Below are 22686 nucleotides of genomic sequence, written 5' to 3' on the forward strand. Positions count from 1 at the left end.
GTCTAGTATCTCTCCCCACAGAAATCTTTATTCTTCTACTTTTCTGGAGTCTGGTGAAGGTGTCTCTTATTACATTGAAAAAATATGACTGTCAGATATTCTCGTTTTGTAGTGAGGAACATGCTAAACAAAGCCATAGTGAGAGTGTCATACTAGGTAAGTCTTAGATATATGCCATGTAAAAGACCTATTGGGAGGGAAGGTAGCATCGTATAGCCCAATCTTGTTAGATCTTGGAAGGTAAACCGGGTCAGTACTTGGATGGGAGACCATTAAGGAAGACTTTGCAGAGGAAGACAATGGCAAACCTCCTCTGCACTTGCCTTGAAAGCCCCTTGCTAGGGTTGCCATAAATTGGTTGCAACTTGATGGCACTTAGATACATAAAAGCCTCATTGCTTCAGGGAGAAAAAAAAGTGGATTCCTGGTTGAAACATATTCTGTGATAATGTATCTGTGCCTTTTACACCTCTGGCTTCTGCTATATGAATGTAGGCAGGATAAGTGTGATGTGGGTGACAGAGAGAGGTGGCTATAATAACATTCCCTAATCCTCCATATCTACACAGCCTTATAATGCCTCAGATTTTATGAGAAAGGAAAACATAAAGACTTTTAATAATGTGAACGTGTCTAATGAATGAATCCGTATTCAACAAACTTACCATTTAAGAATTTTAAAATTCATATGGTACACTTATACGTAAGTCCCATAAAAAATTTTTTGAAGTCGGCACGCATTCTAATAGCACTGGGTTAGAAAGATGCCAGATAAAAAGAGTCAAAACTCTTTCACAAGTTGCTAAAAGCCTAGGAAGTAAAGATGACAGATTAGATGACAGATTAGCAAATGAGTATTGCACTGGAGAAAAATAACATTTTATGGAATGCCAGTTAACAAGATCAGCTGTTGAGACAGAGATACCAGTTTAAATGGAGAAATAATCATTCTGTCCAAATCTTTTAAGACTCAGCTTGTTCTGGCTGATCTTTAAACCCAATACCCATGCTATGGTTTAATAAATGCCAGTCCTTTTTGAGACACCATGTACATTCTGTTTGTAAATAGTCCATTCACACATTAAGTTGCCACTTGATGCTGTAATTATAAAGTTAACATGCATTGTTGAAACAGCCCTAGGATTTCCTTCCCCCCCCCCCCTTTGGCTCAGTACCTTAAGAAAATTATGTTTTATAGTGGTGAGATTAAGACATAACAACTAAACCATATTATGTTGTTATCTTCAAGCTCAGGAGCTCCTTTCTTGTGCATGGCTAGTTATTAAAGACCTTTGCATTAAGAGTAAATCATAGTTGGTCGTTGCACCTGAACCACCATGTATGCTTTATTCTTTTCCCTCCAAATTAGGTTTCTAGCTGTGGAATCCTAACCAGAATTTCATTCTTCTAAATCCATTGACTTTAACAGACTTAGAACGGGGTGACTGATTAAAATTGAATTGCAAATTACAGTTTAATGCTTTTTTGGATGAAAGATAATAGAATAGACCAGGGGTTCCCAACCATACTGAGCCTATGACACTTATGGTAATTTGAGAGGTGTGTGAACACCACCACAAAATGGCTGCCATGGGACCTGGGGATAATCACAAAACATTGGGAGGCTCCAAGCCAAGCATTCTTCTGCCATGGTGATTATGGCTTCTTAATGGATGTTCTCTACAGACAAAAAAGTGATGCTACCTGAGGGTCTTCTGAAGCATTTCTTGCTTCAATGAGGTGGAAAAATGTCAGGATGGCTTCATTGCCCTGAGAATGAAGGAAGTGGTATTAGGAAACATATTGGTGGGTACCGCTATGGCAATAATTGGATTAGACCATAGATGTGCTTCAAATATAGTGAAAAACTAAGATTTGCCATGAATTTTCAATTAAGTGCCCGTGCATTAAGGGAGGAAAGAAGTGGGAGGACTTGTGTGTGTCTGAGGATCTTCTAAGCTTCTTCATTTAATGGCAAATCATGATTTTGTTGATACATCTGAACTGTGCCATAATTTTAATGATAAACTGCAAGGGATTAGATATCAGCAATGGTCATTTTGCCATTTTATCACAGTATGTTAACAATTTAGCATGACAATGATGAAACTTGCTTCATTCATACTTCCTGCTAAGCCTACTTCCTAGTTTCAAATGTCACTTGGATAAATTTTAGTTATTCTTACCATCAATGTATTATGAAAAGTTATAAGCTGTGTTCTTACAATATATTGTACATTGCAGTGGGGACAGGCCAACACAAATTAAGTAATGCTTATATTTCTTTGACCTCAGTGGGGCTTAAGCATCTAACTGTTCATTTTGGTTCCACTGATTCTTCATGGGAATTAGGTCTCATTTTCATGTTACACTAGCCAGAAAAAACTCCCACCAGAGTCAAAAGAGTTAAGGGGACCCACAGACATGCACCTACAGCTGATAATCTCCTGGAGAGAAAAGCCTCTGTGCTGCACTTTACAAATAAGACAGAAGAAAGTATCTGTTGTGGGCGGGGACTACTTGTCCCACAATTCTAGAGATCAGCAAACAAGGACTCCATGGTCCATAAGAAACCAGTCGGCATTTTATTCCACTGCTCGATTACAATTACACTCTGGCTGCCTGAACTGATGCTGGAAAATCTGGGGAGTGATTTGGAGTACACTTACTGGAAAGTATATGTACTTCCACAGACAATATGATGGACCTTTATGTGGAAGTACAGACAACATTACTCTCTTGAGGAGGATTTATACCCCCCTTTAAGGCCCAGGATAGCCCCATCTAGAAAGATCTAGAAAGCTAAGAAGGTTCTCTCCCTGGTTAATACTTGGATGGGAGACTACCAATGAAGTACAGGGTTGTGACACAAAGGCAGGCAGTGGCAAGTCACTTCTGAAGTTCTCTTGTCTTGAAGTTCTCTTGTCTGTGACTTGATGGCACTTTCCACCACCACCATTGTGCTGTGCATAAACCTGAACTGAAAAAAAGCCATTTCGGTAAATTTCGGGTTTGGGTTTACCAAGTCCTTAAAGCTGGGGAGGATGGCAAAGCTGAATTTGCAAACCTCAGCTCCCAGGGAGGATTTTTGCAGGTAGAGCCTCCAAATTTTGAGCGAGGCTCCAAGGGACCCTTCTTGCAAGAACCCCCAAGTTTGGTAAAGATTGGGTCAGGGGGTCCGGAGTTATGGGGTCTGGAAGGGGTCACCCCTATCCTCCTCCATAGAAAAGAAATAGCGAAGTGGCTGCATTCAGATTCTTTAGTTGGACCTTCACTATGTATCTCTATGGAGGAGCCGGGCTTTGAACCATGGGAAAATTTGCCCTGCTCCTCCATAGAGATACATTGTATCTAGATCTATATACATCCTGCAGGTACACTTACATCTGTTTGTAAGAAAGAGCCAACGTGGAGTCACTTTGCAGTTGAAACCAGGAACCACTACCTGGATAACTTTGGGGTTTGTATCACATGTTCAGTTGTCCATGTTCTGACTGTAATATGAGAATTTCTCAATGCACATACAAGGAACAATCAAGTGTACAAGGCACATGGATTGTACATACATTCACTGTTACTTCTGAACAGAGCTTTCTCTAATTTGTCTGCTTTCTCCAATAGTCAGATTTCAACTGTCATTCCTCTTCTCTGTCCTTAACATTCCATCATATCCCTGGAAGTTGATTGGATGTAGTCACAGCTTTGAAATCTACTCAGGCCTTTGCAGGGCATTGGTAGTTTGACCTCTAGGGACTGGACAGCCTCCTGTCTGTTACAGGTGGCAACTGTAATGGAATAAAACACTGCTCTGATCCAATGCTGCAGGTCTAAGTGTGAAAACTGTGTTCTTCCATTCTCAGCACTAGAAAAGTGCTTTGTGAATGCTTGGCTGTTAATAGGAATCTGATGCATGTGTAGGACTGTGGATTGCAATCATTAGCGTACTTTGATATGTATTTTACAAAGACTGCCGTGGTAGTGAAAAAAAGACTGCCGTGGTAGTTGCAATATCTTTAAAGTATGATCTTGAGCTATTGAAGTCAATGCTTTTGTAATCCCTTTATTTCTCTGTTTTATTTAGGCATGTATGCTTATTCCCAGAGGTTTCTTTTTTTCAAGTCTAGCTTGTCAGAGTTGCCATTCTAACTCTCATTCATAAGAACAAACAGGACCTATTTCTTTGCATCAATAGGCACACTGTATAAGCTGCATGGGAGATTTCCATTTTTAATGGATTTAATTAGCATTTATGAAAAATGCTGGTTTCCTATGATATAAAGTGACAGATTTAATTTGTTAAGTGGCTAGTAATAAAGTGTGAGTTGATTTGTTTCACTGTAGTTTAAAAGGCTTCTGCTCAACAGGGCTTCCCTGTTAATTCATTAAGCACGCTTTGGACCTTATGGATTTTTTCCCTCTTTTCGGTAGATTTAATTAACACAGATCTAACTCTCAAGAGACTTAGTGTCGTCTACAACTGTATGTGACAGAGACTGTCGTTTAAAATCTGTCTACGTCTTTTTGTTCATTGACTCTAAAAGGGGATTAAAAATATGAAACAAAATGACTGTATTTGCCACAGTTCAGAATTAAGTCTCACACCAGATATGAAGTGAGAAGGAAGAAAAACATGGTGGCAAAAGCAGTTTCTTGTGGATAGTTCCAGGGGAAGAGAAAGTAGGAAAACTAAGTGATGTTTATTTGCTTGGTACTTGCAGAGTTCTTAGTCCATAATATAGTGTGGTGTAGGGGTCATAATAAAGGAAGCCACAGCCTTCAATTTGCAAGATCTGAGCAAGGCTGTCAAAGATAGGACATTTTGGAGGACTTTCACTCATAGGGTCCCCATGAGTCAGAAGTGACTTGACGGCACTTAACACACACACACACACACACACACACACACACACACACACACAGGGGTCATAGTGTCAGACTAGGTTCGAATCCTTACTCTGCTATGGAAGGTTGCTGGGTGACCTTGAGCCAGTCACACACTCTCAGACTCTTACATTTTATGCTGTCTCTCCAGGAACCTTGTCAAGGTAGCTTACAAAATAAAACAACAAAACTTTAAAAGATGTGAATTAAAATCTACCATTAAAAAAGCCAGCCCACTATAAATACATAGAACATAAAAAACAGACAATTTACAGTTTCCAGACTAAAATAGTGTTAAAAATGAAACCCTTAATTAAGAGCCTGAGTGAACAGAAATATTTTGGCTTGGCACCTAAAAGATAGCAAGATAGGTGCCAGGTGACCCTCAAGGGGAATGGCACTCCATGTAAGGTGCCACTACTGGTTGCCTCGCCTCTGAAAGTGGGGTCACTGAGAGCAGGGCTTGTGAACATCTCTTGCCACACTCTGTGCCACTGGGCTCTGGGATCGAACTTACTGGACTTTATTTGATTCCCAGTCCACGTCTCCATAGTAACTACTGCCAGAGTGAAGAAGGCAGTTTTGAATAGAGAAATCTTGCTTTAAACATTGAAAGCCAGTGGTGGTTTGGAGTGGTGGACTCTGATCTGGAGAATCGGGTTTGATTCCCCACTCCACATGAGCGGCGGACGCTAATTCTCGTGAATTGGATTTGTTTCCCCACACCTCTTAGAGCTCTCTCAGCTCCACCTACCTCACAGGGTGTCTGTCATGGGGAGGGGAAGGGAAGGTGATTGTAAGCTGGTTTGATTCTTTCTTAAGTGGTAGGGAAAGTCAGCATGTAAAAACCAAATCCTCCTCCTCCTCCTCCTCCTCCTCCTCCTCCTCCTCCTCTTCTTCTTCTGCTTCTACAAAAATAATCATCTCTGCTGTTCCAACCCAGCTACACTGTTTATTCAATAAATAACACAATAGTTCAGAAGCATACTGCCTATCAATAGGTTAACTGCCAACATCACTTATTTCACTTGGAATCCATAAAATATATTAAAACTAATTGTGAAGCCTTGCTTTATTTTCTGTTCTTTTGGCACACAATCTGTTCCATGCTAACTGCCATGATAGAGTGATTTTTAAAAAAATTCTAAATGTTGTGGGAAATCTATCTAGAGCTTTAGGGAAACTCTGATTTACCATACAATAAATAAAATTTTAACAGAGTTTTCTAGCATTGATTGTTTTCACTGTTTCATCCAGTGGTCAGTAAACTTAATCAGGACATTTTGTGTTTCCTTCTCCGTTGTAATTCTATCATCAATGAAAATGCAGGGGGCCATTCAGCAGGCTCACCATTTCATCTGTGAAAATACAAACACTGTCCTCTATTCCCAGGACTCCCACACAGGCCTGTCAGTTGTTTGCAGGTAATGTTTCACTACTGTTATTGATTTGTAGGCAGTGACCTTGATTTTATCTCTCAAAAATGTTTAAAATGTGAATTCCCTGTCAGTGACGTTAGCTTCAGTCCAGTATGAATGGTGTATGATAAGAGGTCTCAATACTGCAGCAAAAGAGCTACAAGGCTGCTAGCATTACCATCTAAGCATTTTAACATTTTCTGTCAAAAATGGACACTTTAGTGTCATTTAATAAACTGAACGTACAAGATATCAAGATTACACAAGATTTCAGTTTATTATTTGAGCAGGCTTGATGCATTTGGTTCAAATTTGCAGATTGTTTTTTTAATGTATGATTTGTTGTTGTATGATATGTATTTTAAGGTAATAGATGTTTGCTGACTTAGAATCTTGAAAGTGGTGGAGGGCAATCTAAAAACAACAACAAAAATTGTATTTTCCAGGATGTTGTGGTGTAAGCTTAGGATATAGTCATGACAGATACTTTAACACTGAGTCTCATGAAGTTTAATTCCTTGCTTTATCATTAGAAATATTTGCTGGGGTTACAGGCAGATCTACTGAGGTCTTTTTCATCAATCACAATTCTGCTTCTACAGAATTCTGAGGAAATTCTTGCATGGAATTTAAGAATATACACCCAGTCATTTTTTTAAAAAGGATCTTCTTCAGGATCGTAAAGAAATGTTGAAAAACATGCAATCAGTGTCTGCTAATGTCTGTGCTGCTGAGACATGGCTATGTGACGCTGGTCAAAAGAGGAGGACACCAGTCCCTAAATGGTCTTCCTCTCCCTATCCTACCCCAATGCCATATGCAAAACAGGCAGTGCCAGGCTGGTCAACTCTTCCTTCCACCAGCTGCTGCAAACCCCATCCCTTTCCCCCTCCCCTCTACATGGGCTGGGGTTCGGAAGGGCTTGTTCATTATGGCCATCTTGCTCTTAGTTGGAAATGTGGCCCTTCTGTCTTCTATAGAAGAACAGGAGGTTAAATGTAGTAAAATTATTTTATTTACATTTCTAGTTTGATCTGTCCAAAGTGCTGATAACTACTTCAAAAAAATGCAAAGAGCTGAATAGAAATGGCATTTAAAGTAATACAGATACAAAACATGTATCAAACATCCTAAACCTTCTAATCCAGCTCCAATAACATGAAGCCAACCAATATAATTTTTCTAAGTCTACTAAAATATGCTTAGCCTTGAACAATGGAGAAATTCTAGAGGAAGTGATTACAGCCCAGTCAATGATCGCATCCTCCTTGTGGTTATCTGAATATGCCATTCAAGCATGAGAATGATGAGGGTGTCTTTGGTAGATCAGAAACCTGCCCCTCCATGCACAGAGAATAGGATAGGAAGAGGGTTCTCTTAGCAATGATGTGATCCCCATCATGCCTCCGTCATGGTAAGCAAGCACCAGCTCACTAGGTCATACACATCAAACATCTATTGTATTTCATCCTGGCCTTCTTCTAAGAAGCTCAAGGCAACATCAATAGTTTTCCCTTCCCCATTTTTGTTCTCACAACAGCCCTTTGAGGTAGGCCAAAAAGAGCAGTGGGCCCAAGGCCATCCAGTGAACTTCAGAGGTTTCTTTCTTCTCTTTAGGTGCTCAGCACCTTGCTGCTTCTCAGCCCTTTAAACACAGATTATTTGCACCAGGAGCTGAACTAAGCAGTGACAGAAGCTTGTATGCATGATGTACGCCCATATCTGGAGCACATGGTCTCTTAGGCATGCAGGTTCACTGGTATAATGAGGGAAGCAAGAGAAAAATAGATATTTTTATTTTACAAAAAGTATATATTCACGAGGGCCACCAAGGCAGCTAATGAATTAAATCATTCACAATAAAATCAACATTTTAAAACCATTACCCCCCCACACATCATTAAAACAATTAAAACCAGAAATAAAATACATACAAAGACATAGAAACAACAAATACAAAATATTGTCGAAGGCTTTCACGGTCAGAGTTCATTGGTTCTTGTAGGTTATCCGGGCTGTGTAACCGTGGTCTTGGAATTTTCTTTCCTGACTTTTCGCCAGCAACTGTGGCAGGCATCTTCAGAGTAGTAACACTGAAGGACAGTGTCTCTCAGTGTCAAGGGTGTCGGAAGAGTAATATATAGTCCTGCAGGACAATACTCAGCTCAAACCCAACCCCTTTCTGACTATATATTACTCTTCCTACACCCTTGACACTGAGAGACACTGTCCTTCAGTGTTACTACTCTGAAGATGCCTGCCACAGTTGCTGGCGAAACGTCAGGAAAGAAAATTCCAAGACCACGGTTACACAGCCCGGATAACCTACAAGAACCAACAAATACAAAATTGGGCAGGAAGGAGGAATCATTGAGGGAATGCCAACTGAAACAAAGATGTCCTTACCCACTAGTGGAAGTTGGCAGTAGAAGGGGCGAGAGTTCCAATGCAGAGTTTTGGTGCCACAACCCAGTTGCTACCCACCTAATCTCAGAAGGAGGGGGAACCCTATGCAGGGCCTCCAAAGATGGCTGTAGGTTCAGAAGGGAGTAGGCAGTCCTTCAGGTATGTTGGTCCAACCTAGGGCTGTCGATTTGGTTTGTCCTGAACCGAAAAACAGCTGAATTTCCCCCGATTCAGCAGTTTTCAGTTCGGATGGAACCGAATTCAAAAAAAGGTGGAAAAACGACAAGCCAAATTCGGCGAGTTTGGGGAGCGCCGAATAAATTTGGCAAATTCTGGGGCTCAGAATCAGCAGCATAACCGTCAGCTAGTAAGCAGCATTCTCCCGCGGCCAATGGTGGCCAAACTGGGTCTTCTCCTGGCCAATCAGAGCAGGGATTCTCACTTTTGAAATGGCCAGTCCCTCCCCTCCCCTCCCGACTGTATTCATTGCCTTCCAATTTGGTGGTGGTGGTGCTGAGAGATCCGATTCCTGACTGGGCCGAGCTGCTGTTGCTTACTGGAATAGGATTGGATTTACTTCTCTTCCTGCTGGAAGACATCCACAAAGTTTGATTTTGGCTTTTTTTTTCTCTATACCTTCTCTCCTGTGTGTGTGTGTGTGTGTGTGTGGGGTAAGCAGAGTCTGTGTGTGTGTGGGGGGGGGGAGCAGTTTCTGTGGGTGTGTGGGAAGCCAAAGGGGGCTTTTGCCTGTTCTGCCAAGGGGTGTGTGCCTGCTCGCCTCTGCGGGAGTGTGCGTTCTGCTTTTAAAGTTTTGAAGTTTAAATTTGAGTCTGTGTGGCGGCGAGCGAGTCTCTCTCCGCTCGGCACCCGGGCCCCGCCTCCTCCTCCTTGGTTTTTTCCCATTTGGGGTTGAGCCAAGCCATACTGGTTTGAGGGGGGGCTTCGCCCGTTCTGCAGAGGGTGTGTGCCTGCTCACCTCTGCGGGAGTGTGTGCTGTGCTCTGCTTTTGTTTTTTGCCCCTAGCCTGGGGTTGAGTGTGATGGTGCAGTTTGCGTCTCTCCCCAGAGCCGCTCGGCACCCACGCCTCCTCCTCCTTGGTTTTTTCCCCATTTGGGGCCGAGCCTTACTGGTTTGAGGAAGGGTTTCCCCCGTTCTGCCTGGGTGTGTGTGCCCGCTCGCATCTCTCTCTCCCTGGTTTGAGGGGGGGGGGGCTTCCCTCCACCATGACAAAAGGAGCAGGGCAGAAAATACTCTGGGGCCATTTTTGCATGGTCTATTTTGATGCTTGCTCAAAATTGGTTTTCAAGTTGTGACTTAAACAATGCATTTGCCCGGTCCCGAGACTCCCGACTCCCGAGTCTGATGCAAAAGGGGAAATTCCACCCCCAGCTGCTCCTTATGCATAGCTAGCATGCCTCTGTCCCTTTCCATGGTTTGCAAACTCCCAAGGTCGCATCACATGTTGCTTTGCATGGTTTTGCAAACTCCAAGTCCAAACAGTCTATTTATTACTATTCATTCCCATGGGCGGAAGGGGGACCCCTTCCGGGCCCCATAACTCGGGACCCCCTGCCCCAATTGTCACCAAACCTGGGGGCTCTTGCCAGAAGGGTCCCCTCAAGCTACACTGAACGTTTGGGGCCTCTGCCTCCAAAAAGCCCCCCCCGGAGCCACGGAAAGCTGTGAATGTGTTTGTAATGGCTTTATTGCAATGGGCAGATTGGGGGGACCCCTTCTGGGCCCCATAACTCGGGACCCCCTGCCCCAATCGTCACCAAACTTGGCGGTTCTTGCAAGAAGGGTCCCTTGAAGCTAAGCTGAAAGTTTGGGGCCTCTACCTCCAAATATGCCCCCCTGGAGCCGCGGACAGGCATGAATGTGTTTTTAATGGCTTTAAACGGCCGAATATCCCCCCGAACTCCGAATCTCATGCCAAATTGCATGGACCTGAATCAGGGGAGTTCGGACTTCGGCATTTCACAAATCAAAATGGGCCAGATTTTGCCGAATCCGAATTTTACCGAATTTTTTTTCAACAGCCCTAGTTCAACCCTTATAAAAACTAGCACCTTGAATTGTGACTGGAAACAAATTAAAAGCCAGCATAGATGGGCCAAGACTGGAGTGATATAGTCCCTATGACCCACTTCAGTGAACATCCCAGTGGCAGCATTCTATATCGATGGAAGTTTTTGAACACTGCTCCAGGGCAGTCCTATGTAGAGCACATTGTAGTGATCCAATCTAGATGCAACCAGGGCATTCGCCACAATGGCCACATCTTTTTTTCCCTCAGGAAAGGCGGCAGCTGGCTAACCGGTTGAAGCTGGGAAATGGAAACCCTGGCCACAGCTGCCACCTGATTATCCAGCAGCAGGAGTGGGCCCAAGAGCACTCCCAGACTGCAGACCTGTCCCTTCAATGGGAGTGCAGGCCCTCCACGCACCTGTAGCACCTTCTCACCAGCAGCACCAGTACAGTGGGAAGACCTGAAGGATGATGCTTCTAGACCTGAAGGATGATGCTTTGCCTCCTGTCTCTAGGCTGAAATTTTTAAATAGACGTCCCTCCTGCCTTAAACCTGGCATTTGGTAAGACACCCAAGTGTACAGAATACTTCAAGATCTTTACTGTTCTAGCAGGGCATCCTGAGACTTTAAGCAGCTTAAAAGTAGCATCAAATAACTTTAACTTTTAGCGAGATAGTCAGAAGGCTGGGATCTATTGGATGTTACTGACACACACTCCTTCTAGCAGTTCGAACTATTTTAAACCTCTATACACCATATTCTTGGCTTCCATTTTCAAGGACACTTTGAATAATTAAATAATAAAAAATAGTTAAAATAGTACTGACAAAAACTAGATCAAGCATATAACCAAACAGCAGCACAAAATACTGTTAATTAAAACAGTGGAAATGTTAATTTGGGTTGACCAGAGACATTCAGGGACAGAAAATGGCTGGAAAGGAGGGGGATCAATACATATCCTGTGAGACTAACAGTGCAATCCTTAAGACACTTAGCCTGGGAATAGGCTAATTGGAGTAGACCTGAGCAGGATTCTGAGTAGACCTGCTTGCTCTCAAAAACGTTTTTGCCTGAAATTCAGTAAGCCTGTTGCCAGCAAACTTGGTGAATCTCTACAAGGAGGGGCTTCCACAGCAGAAGTGCCACAACTGAGTAGGCCCTGTCTCTAGTGCTCACCCCGTTACCTGTGCAGATAAGAGCACACAGAGCAAAATATCAGGAGCAGATGTTAGATAATGAGCACTTCAGACAGGAATTCCAGATTAATTCCAATAGGTTACATCTGCATTGGTTTAAATGCTTATTCACTGTCTCTAGTGAGTTGTAGACTACACTGTTAAGGTTATTACAAGAACTGTGAAATCTTAGAGACTTGCATGAAACATTGTATGAGCATTCATAGGCAATAGCCCACATCATGTTAAGTTACTCTCTGACATTTTCACATATTTATCTTTAACCACTAGATGTCTCTCCTCCTATGTTATTAGGGAATTATGACATTAGAGAATTAAACTTGTCTCTCCCTCCCCATCTCTTTCTTCACACCATTTTAAAAGTGTTTTTTTTTTCATTTAGGGGATCTGCAAAATTAGGGAAGGAGGATCTCCAAAACTCTCCTCTTCAGCGAGACCCAAGGGTTTGTTTTTCTACAAGTGTCTCTCGAATGTGAGCTTTGTGTGGTGTGATCTTATGGGTGTTCATTAGGGTTGCCAACCTCCAAATGAGGCCTCATGTGTTCCTACAATAACAATATGATCTCAGGGTTACAGAGATCAGTTCTCCTGGAGAAACAGCAGCTTTGAAGGGCACCCCTGGTGTCACATGCCTGCCAAGCTCCCTCCCATCCCCAATCTCCACTCTCCTCAGGCTCTCCCCCCAAATCTCCAGGAATTTCTCAGACCAGAGCTGGCAACTTTAGTGTTCACTCAGAAGAAATCCCCATGTAAGCATCCATAGAATCCCTGCCCTAGTGACATTTTTTGCTGAGTAGAAAAATGGGGAGAGATTCTGTTCATCAGTTTTGCAGGAGACCAGTCTGTTTCCCCCAAAATCTGTTTTGAAAATGTCAAATGTGTTTGTCTCAGGAATATGCAAGAAGACATATAGCATAGGGAAGCGTACAGACCAAGCTTGGAGGTAGTAGAGTTATAGCTGAGATTGCCGTTGTTTCACTCATTCTTTTTTGTGTCTTATCAAGCCTGTTTTGCAGGCTTTTATGGCATTTCAAGCTGTACCCTGAAAGGGCCACAAACAAATCTCAGAAATAGGACAGCCACTGTTTGCAGAACTAGATTATAAAAACTGAGATTAAAGAAACTACCTCAGTGTTAACAGCTAGAAATAATCCATTCCCCTTTGGTAAGAGGATGGTGCATTGAGTGTAACGCTTACCCTGCAAGGTAGAAACCTGCCAGGGAAAGATTACACTCCCAAAATGTCTTAGGTTTTTGGTAGGTGGTTTTTACACTCACACAAAGGCACTTAGAATTTAGGCTTGGAATCCCAAAATCACAGACACAAGCCATTTAAAGGCTAACAATTTATTTATAAGATTCAAGCTGGTTTACAGGAAAGAAAAGTCATGAAGTGTTAAGCAAGAAAACAATAAACTATTTAGCATAACTAGCTAATACATTCAAAAACCTTTTTGGTTCAAAAGGATTGGCAAAGGTTTCTTGCATCAGGTTTATAGTTACCAACTTCCAAAGATGCTTCCAGCATTCAAGAGTTTCAAAAGGTTGTCCAAAGGTTTCTCCAAGCAGGTCAGCTTGACCAGAGTTTCCCCGTAGGGCCAAAATCAAATGGGTTGTGATGCAGCCAGCACAGCTCTCCTGCTGTACCCCAAAGCATGCATAGTTTTCTCAAGGGTTGGTTTGTCCTTATATTCGTTTTCTCAGTGGCATGAGCTCATAGAGGCCAATTGAGAAAATGCAAGCACTTAGCTGTTAATTAATCGTTAATTAAGCTTGGTCAGAATTGCTGACTCACTCAGAGATGTGTTCAGGTGAGGAAGCCTGCAGAACTACCTGCACCTGGACATTGTCATGATGGCTGACCGATTAACTACTAGGGCAAGGCACGGCCTTGCATTCCAGAAAGGGGAGAGGTTAACTAGCACCAGCTGGGGCTTACCTTTCTCCCTCCACAAAAGCAGTTTTCAAAAGGAAACTTATTTTGCTGGTCTAAAATCCCAATAACACAAAATCTATAGGCCTCCCAGGCCTGAACCAAAAAATCATGCAATCCAAGAAATTGAGAGGTCTCAACTTCTTGACAATGATCATTACAGCTAGACATTCTTGGTGTACTTCACTACACAAACAGCAAACCCAATTATGTGTAGGGTAGCTGACTGGACAGTGTTCCACTGGTATGACTGTTCTTTTCCCCATTCCAGTCAGTTGCCAGATGAGGTTTTCTTCACATAAGAGAGGGAATAGGAGAGGTCAGGTTTTAATTTAGTGCCCAAGTTAAAAGGAGTGCCCAAGGCAAAGCAGTGCCCTGCTCTGTCTTTAAGACCTTTGCAGCAACTTTCATTTTCAGCTGAGGCTTTTTATGCCTCAAAAGCAGCTTTTCTAAATCTTGCAGTTGTTGGCTTCCTTTTTGTAATGGAAGGACTGTATGCATGACAGATGAAAATTGAACTATTGACAGGTGTATAATCAGCTGTAGTTATTGGAGTGTCTACTTTTCATTACTACCACCAGATCCCTTGCTCTGAAATGAAGTTAAAAGAGTCCTGGCACCACTTGGTTTCATCTTTTTCTACAAATAAGCAACCATCTGTGATACTGCCCTTTCCCCTATTTTCTGCCATAAATCTATAAGCATATTATACTTCTGAAAACCAAGCTTTAAAATATCCTATTGAGTGGGATATGGTTTGTCAAAATAAAATCCACTTCCAATACAAAATCCAAAATATATCCTAGAAAAAGTCTGAAATATTGTGATTTTATATCACACTAAGCTAATAATTTCCCAAGGCTTAACTCCACACTGTGTCTACAGCTGTATCACATAAGGCCTACATAGCTCTAGATCTATGTCAGCATCATCAAATGCTTTCTTGAGGCAGGGCGGATACCAAAAATTCACCCAGGGCTTTTTGGAACATTCCTCCCTCAAAGGCAAAATATGAAAACTAACTATAGGAAGAATCTGGTGTGAGCCTCATACCCACCCCTCCCAGATTTTTTCCAGCACATTTCGTTCAGCAATCAACTAGACCCTCATACATTCTCAATTGCAAAATGCCATTCAGGATGGGATTCCATTCTGGTGTTGTTATCACAGGTACCAACTGGGTTGTGTGTGTGATGAAGTATGAACTTGTTTATTTATTTACTTCATTTATACCCTTGCTCCTCAAGGGATACCCTGAGCACCTTACATCTCAACCCCGCGATAACCTTTGGAATTGCCATATTTATTTATTTTTTAAATAATGGGTGCCTGTTCACCCATATCTCTTGAACAATTTCACCAGCAGCTGACTGTAGACAAGCAATCCTACAGCAGTGCAAAAAGATCCCAAATGTGAAATCAACCCTTTTCTTTATCTTTTATACAAACATTAAATAAATCCCTGTTTCCCAACCCAAAAATATCAGTTAAAATCTACTGGTGTTTATTCCACTATAAAAAACACAATTGAGCATCCATTTAATAACAACATGGATGCCTCTGAGCGTTGGACTGGAGCAAATGGAAAATAAGCTGGCAATTGAAAACTGCATTGCATGGTTAAATGTGATAAATGTGTCCTGTTGGACTGTTTCCTACATCTCCTTTTAATTGTTTTTGTTGGAACCCTGGTCTTTATTGTCGGACTCCTACCAGTGGCAGGGATGTGCCATGAAACCACCGGAGATTGCAACCACCACTTAATGTCAGCCATTGTTCAGAGATGTGCGGACTAAAAGGTCACTCAAAATACTCCCTTTGTTCCTCTCCCTCTATTGTCTCAGGGAAAGGAGCTGCTCATGGATGCAGTGCAAACCTTTTACCCAGTCAGACACATGCTGCTAGAGCACTGCCAAATTGATACTTACTGGCGCCTTTCAGGAATCTCTGCAATTCCTGAACAGAATAGATCCACAGCCCTCAACTATAGTGGAACAGCAGTGCTTTGAAGCCAGTGCTAGTGGTAACCCCCCCCCCCAAAAAAAACCCTGCATTTAAAGCATTGATGGGATTTTCAAAATAGAAAAGGCATTGTGAGATTGGTTGTAATTCAATTTACTTGCATTACTTTCATACAAATAATTTCAAGATCCTATGCTTTGTGGGTTTAGTTAAAGCAGATGAGGAAGCCTAGCGGTCAATCCTAATTCCTTTCATTTTATCTTAAAGTTCTATTATGACTCAAATTAAAAACCTGCTGCTAAACTCTGAGTGGTGTGAATAGTCATGGCAACTATAACATAGACTTTCAAAGCAAAGGTGAGGACAAATCTTGGGTATGAAACTTCAAAAAAAATTCCTGTTTGTTTTAGTACTTTGATTGCATAAATGTTTCCAAAGAAGAAAGCATACATAATTTAAACTGGGATGTCCATATATATATTAGGCAGCCAATGGATTAAATCATTGTGCTCGTTTTGTATGCCTCTCTCCTGTTAATCTTACCGATAGTGAACTTGAAGTGAAAGTCATTAATTGTGATTTCTTAATACCAGTCATTTCAAATGAGATACATATGGCCTTGCAGATTATTCAGTTACTATCTTATATGTGAAATACTAGGGACACCTAGTGGAGAAAGAGCTTTATGGACGGTATTAATCCCTGAGAAAGAATGGCATAAGGGAGGAATGAGACACAACTCTAGTCGCTGCTGTTTCTTGCTAGCAAAATGGTTGCTCTAACTTAAAACCATCTGACTTTGCTAACAGGTATCCTTCCATCTTTTCTGTTATTATTTACAATAATTTGATAACTTTTGAATATTGAGATTGTGACATTGAGGGATCTGAATGGGAAGGGGTTTTGAGAATTTGGGTGGGGAGGAAAATGTGCATCTAGAGAGTGGCAAATCCAAGGCAAAACCTCCCATGCATAAATGGCCACTTTTACCTTTGGTAAACTGGTTTTGAGGAGCCCCGTGGCGCAGAGTGTTAAGCTGCAGTACTGCAGTCAAAAGCTCTGCTCACAACCTGAGTTCGATCCCGATGGAAGTTGGTTTCAGGTAGCCGGCTCAAGGTTGACTCAGCCTTCCATCCTTCCGAGGTCAGTTAAATGAGTACCCAGCTTGCTGGGGGTAAAGGGAAGATGACTGGGGAAGGCACTGGCAAACCACCCCGTGAACAAAGTCTGCCGTGGAAATGTCGGGATGTGACGTCACCCCATGGATCAGCAATGACCTGGTGCTTGCATAGGGGACCTTTACCTTTTTAAACTGGTTTTGTAGTACAGCCAAAGCCCAGTTCTTAATGTCTTAATGCCTCATTTGTGAGTTATAATGCTTTGAGGATTGGGGGTGTGTGGTAAAAAAAAAAAAAAGGCGCAGGACAGCTGCTGCCCATTAAAGTACACAACACTGACTTTGATAGTCCAATGTTCTGTCTCAGTAAAAAACAGCTTCATGTGCTCATATTCATGTACTGCCACCTTGTGAAAAGTGTATCTGAAGAAGTGAGCTGTGGCTCACGAAAGCTCATACCCTACCAGAAAATATTTTTGTTAGTCTTTAAGGTGCTACTGGACTCTTGCCCTTTTTGACTTTTCTGTGTGTCAAGTATAAATGCAGCCATGTGATTACAAAATTAGTTGTAAGACAGTATTTCTACAAGAACATCATAATGTGGATCCCTTGATTCATTCATTTCCTTGAAGCCTTGATTCTGCTCTTGTAGATACAACTCTAACTGGGGAAACAGTAAATTGCTGTGTAGCTTGCAGTGCTGTAAGGTTGCCAGCTACAGGTTAGAAAATTCCTGTAGATTTGGGAATGAAGTGTATACGGGGTGGAGTTTGGTGGAATTTAGGGAGGGCTGGGAGCTCAGCAGGAATGTGATGCAATATAATCTGCACTCCAAACCTGCCATTTTCTTCAGGTAAATTGATCCCTGTATTCTGGAGATCAGTTTTAATTCTGGGAACTCTCCAGGCCCTCCTGGAAGCTGGCCACCCTAATGCTCCCTTTGCAAAGGATTTACCAAATATGGTAAATATCTGTTGAACTGGTCACAAAATGTGACTTTCTTCCAATGCAAAAGTCTTCCAATGCAACAACATTCAAGTGTTGCTCAAAGTCCTCTAGAAAGTTCATTGATCAATGGAGAGAATCAGAACATCCTCTTATTTTGGGTTCTTTTCTTGATCCTCTACTCAGCTGAAGGGAAAGGACTAAGCAGCCTCCTGGCCAACATTTTTTCTCTGTGTAATAGACATTACACAGAGAAAAAATGTAATGTCTATTACACAGAGAAAAAATGTTGGCCAGGAGGCTGCTTAGTCCTTTCCCTTCAGCTGAGTAGAGGATCAAGAAAAGAACCCAAAATAAGAGGATGGATTGACTATAAGTCAATCCAAGAGATGGATTGACTATAAAGGAAGCCATGGCCCTCAGTTTTGCAAGATCTGAGCAAGGCTGTTAAGGATGTTTTGGAGGACATTGATTCATAGGGTCGCCATGAGTTGGAAGCGACTTGACGGCACTTAACACACACACAATGTCTAACATATAACATGGGGTTTGGTCCTCATTTCTGAAGCATGAATTCCGAACCTCAAAAAATACCCATGAAAAATGATGGATTATCCAACATTTCTGTTTGAATAACCCTCAAATTCTAATTTCAGTATTCAGTGCGAAAATCGGCACATGCTTTATACAAATAAGTATGATGATAATATTGCTTGCTAGGTCCATGTTTAACCCCTTTTGCTTCAAACAAGAGAGACCCTGATTAATAGATTAGACTTTCTCTAGGATATATGTTCAGTGTATACTTTTAGTTTGGTATTATTTACAATTCCCCCGTCCCTGGACTGCTACAGATCTATTCTGATGACTTTATCCTACAATTATATGGGAAGCTGAGGAATCTCCTCCTGCAGCAATTTTGCTAACCGCCCCCCCCCCCAGACTGTCTAGACATGACTGAAGAATTTAGTTACAATTCAAAACCTGTTATTCCTTCTGGAAGGGCTAGTGAGGTCTACAAAATTGTCTTCCAAGAGTAAAGCCTGTTATACTCAGTGTAAAACCCATTAAAGTTGAGGAAAGTGGATGCTCCCCTCCTCATCTGTGACCCACAATTCTCTCTAAATTTTGGTAGAGTAAAAGTGTCACCTGCACCATTTTTTTTATAAGGGGGAAGGGACTGTGGTTCAAATCTCTGCTCAGCTATGGACTGAAATCACTTTTGTTGTGTCTCAGTTTCTGAAGCTGGGAATATCAATAAGCTAAGTCTTGGCTATATTTGTAATGAAGTATCAGACCTGCAGCCATTATTTTGGTAATGCCCAGTGCTCACAACTCTCCTCTATCATGTAACCTAGTAGTGGAGAACCTTTTTTCCGCCAAGGGCCATTTGGATATTTATAACATCATTCGCAGGCAATACAAAATTATCAACTTAAAAATTAGCTGACCAAGCCCCAAGCAGGCAGCTGCCCCTGATGACACCTCCCCGGGGCACGGGCAAGCAAGCAGGCATCCAACCGGTGGCGCACTCGCCCACCTGGTTGCACAGGATGGTCTGTTGCACCAGCTGGGTGTAGCTGTCTAGCCACACGCCAGAGTTCCTCCTGCTCCGCATGGTCAGGGCCGGATTCTTCAGCCGGCTCCTGCTACCTCCACCTGCAGGGGTGAAATGAGGACACACTGGCTAAAAATCCCCCCCCCTGCACATTCTGGCCCTGCCCCCTTTAAACCCTCCATTGTCACCACTTCTGCCCGCAGCCCTCTTCTAGTACAGAGGGAATACGTTTCTCCATGGCCCAGGTGGGAAAGGGTTAACACAGTTTCTTGGGTGGCCCAGCAGCTCTAGTGCTAATGACTCTTCTGCAAGGGGGGGAAAGGTTCCTTTTCTCAGCAAAACAAACTCACATCTGCCATGAATAGAGGCTATTCCTGTCCACGGGAGGGGGCGGATCGCCAGTCTTAGATCCTTCTGAGCTAGTTTCAAAATTCTTGGAGATTTGTGGTGGAGCGTGGGGAGGGCAAAGTTTGGGGAGTGGAAGGCCCTCACTAGGATATAATGCCATAGAGTTCACCCTCTGAAGCAGCCATGTTCTCCAGGAGAACTGATCTTTGTAGTCTGGAGATCAGCTGTAATTCTGGGAGATCTCCTGGCCCTACCTGGAGGTTGACAAGCCTATCATACTGTAAGGGAACTCCCCCCCCCCAGTTTTCTCATCTTCACTAATCCAATTATCACCAGTGTCACTGTGTTTCTTCTGGCGATAGCCTCCATTCCCACCCTAGGTCTGTGTGTTCTCACATGCAGGTTGTGTGTTTGATTGCATGTAAAAAACATGTTTCCTCTTCCTGCCACCACCCCAAGATATAAAACTCATTCTCAGTAAACCAGTGCCTTGGGGGTCCCTGATAAGGCTGCCTCTAAGCATGTACAAAGGGCAGAGCTTCCAAATACCTTAGCTCCCCTGTGAGTGTGTGGCCTTTAGCAGCAAAGACTTCTTTGTGAAGATGCCTACAACTATTGACTGATTGGATTAATGGGAGGAAGATCCTTGCCAGAGAGAATGCAAGCAATTGGACATCACAACTGTATGTACAGTTACATGGGAGTAGGCCCTTTTCATTTATTTATTTATTATTTATTTACAGAATTTATATCCTGCCGGTCTGCTGTCACAAGGGCAGCTAATTTGAAACATACATGATAAAATCACATTTTAAAACCATTCAAATCAACCCTCAAATTAAAAACAGAAATAAAATATGCACCAAGCAATTAAAACACTGGTCAGGAAGGAGGGATTGCCGAGGAAACACCAAATGAAACAAAAAAAGTCTTCACCCACTGGTGTAAGATGGCAACAGAAGGGGACAGACAAATATCTCCCTGGGGAGAGAGTTCTCCAGAGCTTTGGTGCCATGACTGACAACAAGGCCCTCTCCCAGATTGCCACCCATCTAATCACAGAAGCTGAGGTCATCTAAAGCAGGATCTCCAAAGATTACCATAGTGGTTGAGCAGATTCATAACTTAATGAGACATACTGTTGAGCAAATATGTGCAGAATCAGGCTATAAACAAATATCTCCAATGCTGCCCATTTCTCTTTCCTAACTCTCAAACTTCTTCTTGTAGGTTATCCGGGCTGTGTAACTGTGGTCTTGGTATTTTCTTTCCTGACGTTTTGCCAGCAGCTGTGGCAGGCATCAGAGGAGTAACACTCAGAGACACTGTCCTTCAGTGTTACTCCTCTGGAGATGCCTGCCACAGCTGCTGGCGAAACGTCAGGAAAGAAAATACCAAGACCACGGTTACACAACCCGGATAACCTACAAGAACCAATGAACTCTGACCGTGAAAGCCTTTGACAATATTCTCAAACTTCTGTATGTGATGTTATGGTTGCGATTGTATTTGAAGAAAATGTTGCGTATGAAGTGTGGTTTGGGTACAATTCATTTTTGAATAAAGAATAAAGCACAAATAAATACAGCCTATAATCACTTGCTCAGCATCTGTTAAAAATTGATAACATAAGGTCATAATTCGCAATGTCAACCAACAGAAGGCTGCCTTTCTAAACCATTTGTGCCAAAGGCCCTGACAGGACTTGTTCACAATTTACATAGCATTGAACGTGTGAGATGGAAGGAAGAGATGACTTGCATAATGAATCTATCACACAGTGAAGGTATGCAAAATAAACAAATCAACCAGACGAATGCTAATTATCTACCAGCACAATCTTGAATCATCCAATATTCAGACCAAGCTAGTCATTTCACTGACCGTCTAGTATATGCTCATGCACCAGCTTTGTAGAAACTATACGAGTTACTGAATGGCAGCTCCTAAATAAATATTATTTTAGTTTAATTGGATTGAAATTTACTAATGCAAATTCTGGCGTCTCTAATTGCTCCTGTACCCCTTTTATGGTAATAACCCTCTAATGGTTTAAACCTATGAGGGGGGGGGGACACCGAAGATTTTTTTAACTAGCTGCTTTACAGGGGGGCAGAAAGGAGCAAAGAAGATTTAGTGGTGAAAAGAGCAAATAAATAGGTGCTTCAAGATTAAAAAGAGGGTAGAAGTGCACACTGAGCTGTTGAAAGACCTCTCTGTGTTTAAAGAAAAATATTGTTTGGTGCTTTCACCAGTGCATGATCAAAATAAGAGGTACAAATTAGTTCATGGCTGCTGAAGCTACAAAACACCATGCAGAGAGCTGTCTTTGGGAACGTTTTAATGAGGAGAAGAGGTCATCAGACTGTGACATTGCTTTTCAGAATTCTTCAAGAACAACACAGACTTCCTGTTCCAAATGTGGTAAAGAATAAAACAACCTTAGTAGTAATCGTACAACTTTTGAACTGTGTTCCTTGGAAATACAGTACAGTGCTCATTTTGTAGCTTTAGTTAGCTATCTCAAAGGCACGCTGCCATATTTTTCCATGTGCCCTTATTTCAAAAGTACAGTGGAAACGGCAGAGCTTCGACGAGGGTTATATTTATAAAATAAAGTTTTATTCAGTTCTTCTCAAAGCGATTTTAATGTTTTCATTGCTCTAGGAGAGATGGTATACTGTGGCTCTCTTCATTAACATTTACCGTCAGTGCAAAAAAAGAAAAAAAATCAAGGATTACCACATGCCGTTTGAAAGGAAGGCCAAAATGACTTTGAAATTAAATTCACTACAATCTTAGTTTTGCAGCATTCCCAAACGTGATTTTAAAATGTATGTGTGGAGCTAATGGCATTCTAGGTCAAATGCCCCTATACCAAGAACAAGT

Source organism: Euleptes europaea, chromosome 3 (genome assembly GCF_029931775.1).
Source record: "Euleptes europaea isolate rEulEur1 chromosome 3, rEulEur1.hap1, whole genome shotgun sequence".
Taxonomy (NCBI): domain Eukaryota; kingdom Metazoa; phylum Chordata; class Lepidosauria; order Squamata; family Sphaerodactylidae; genus Euleptes; species Euleptes europaea.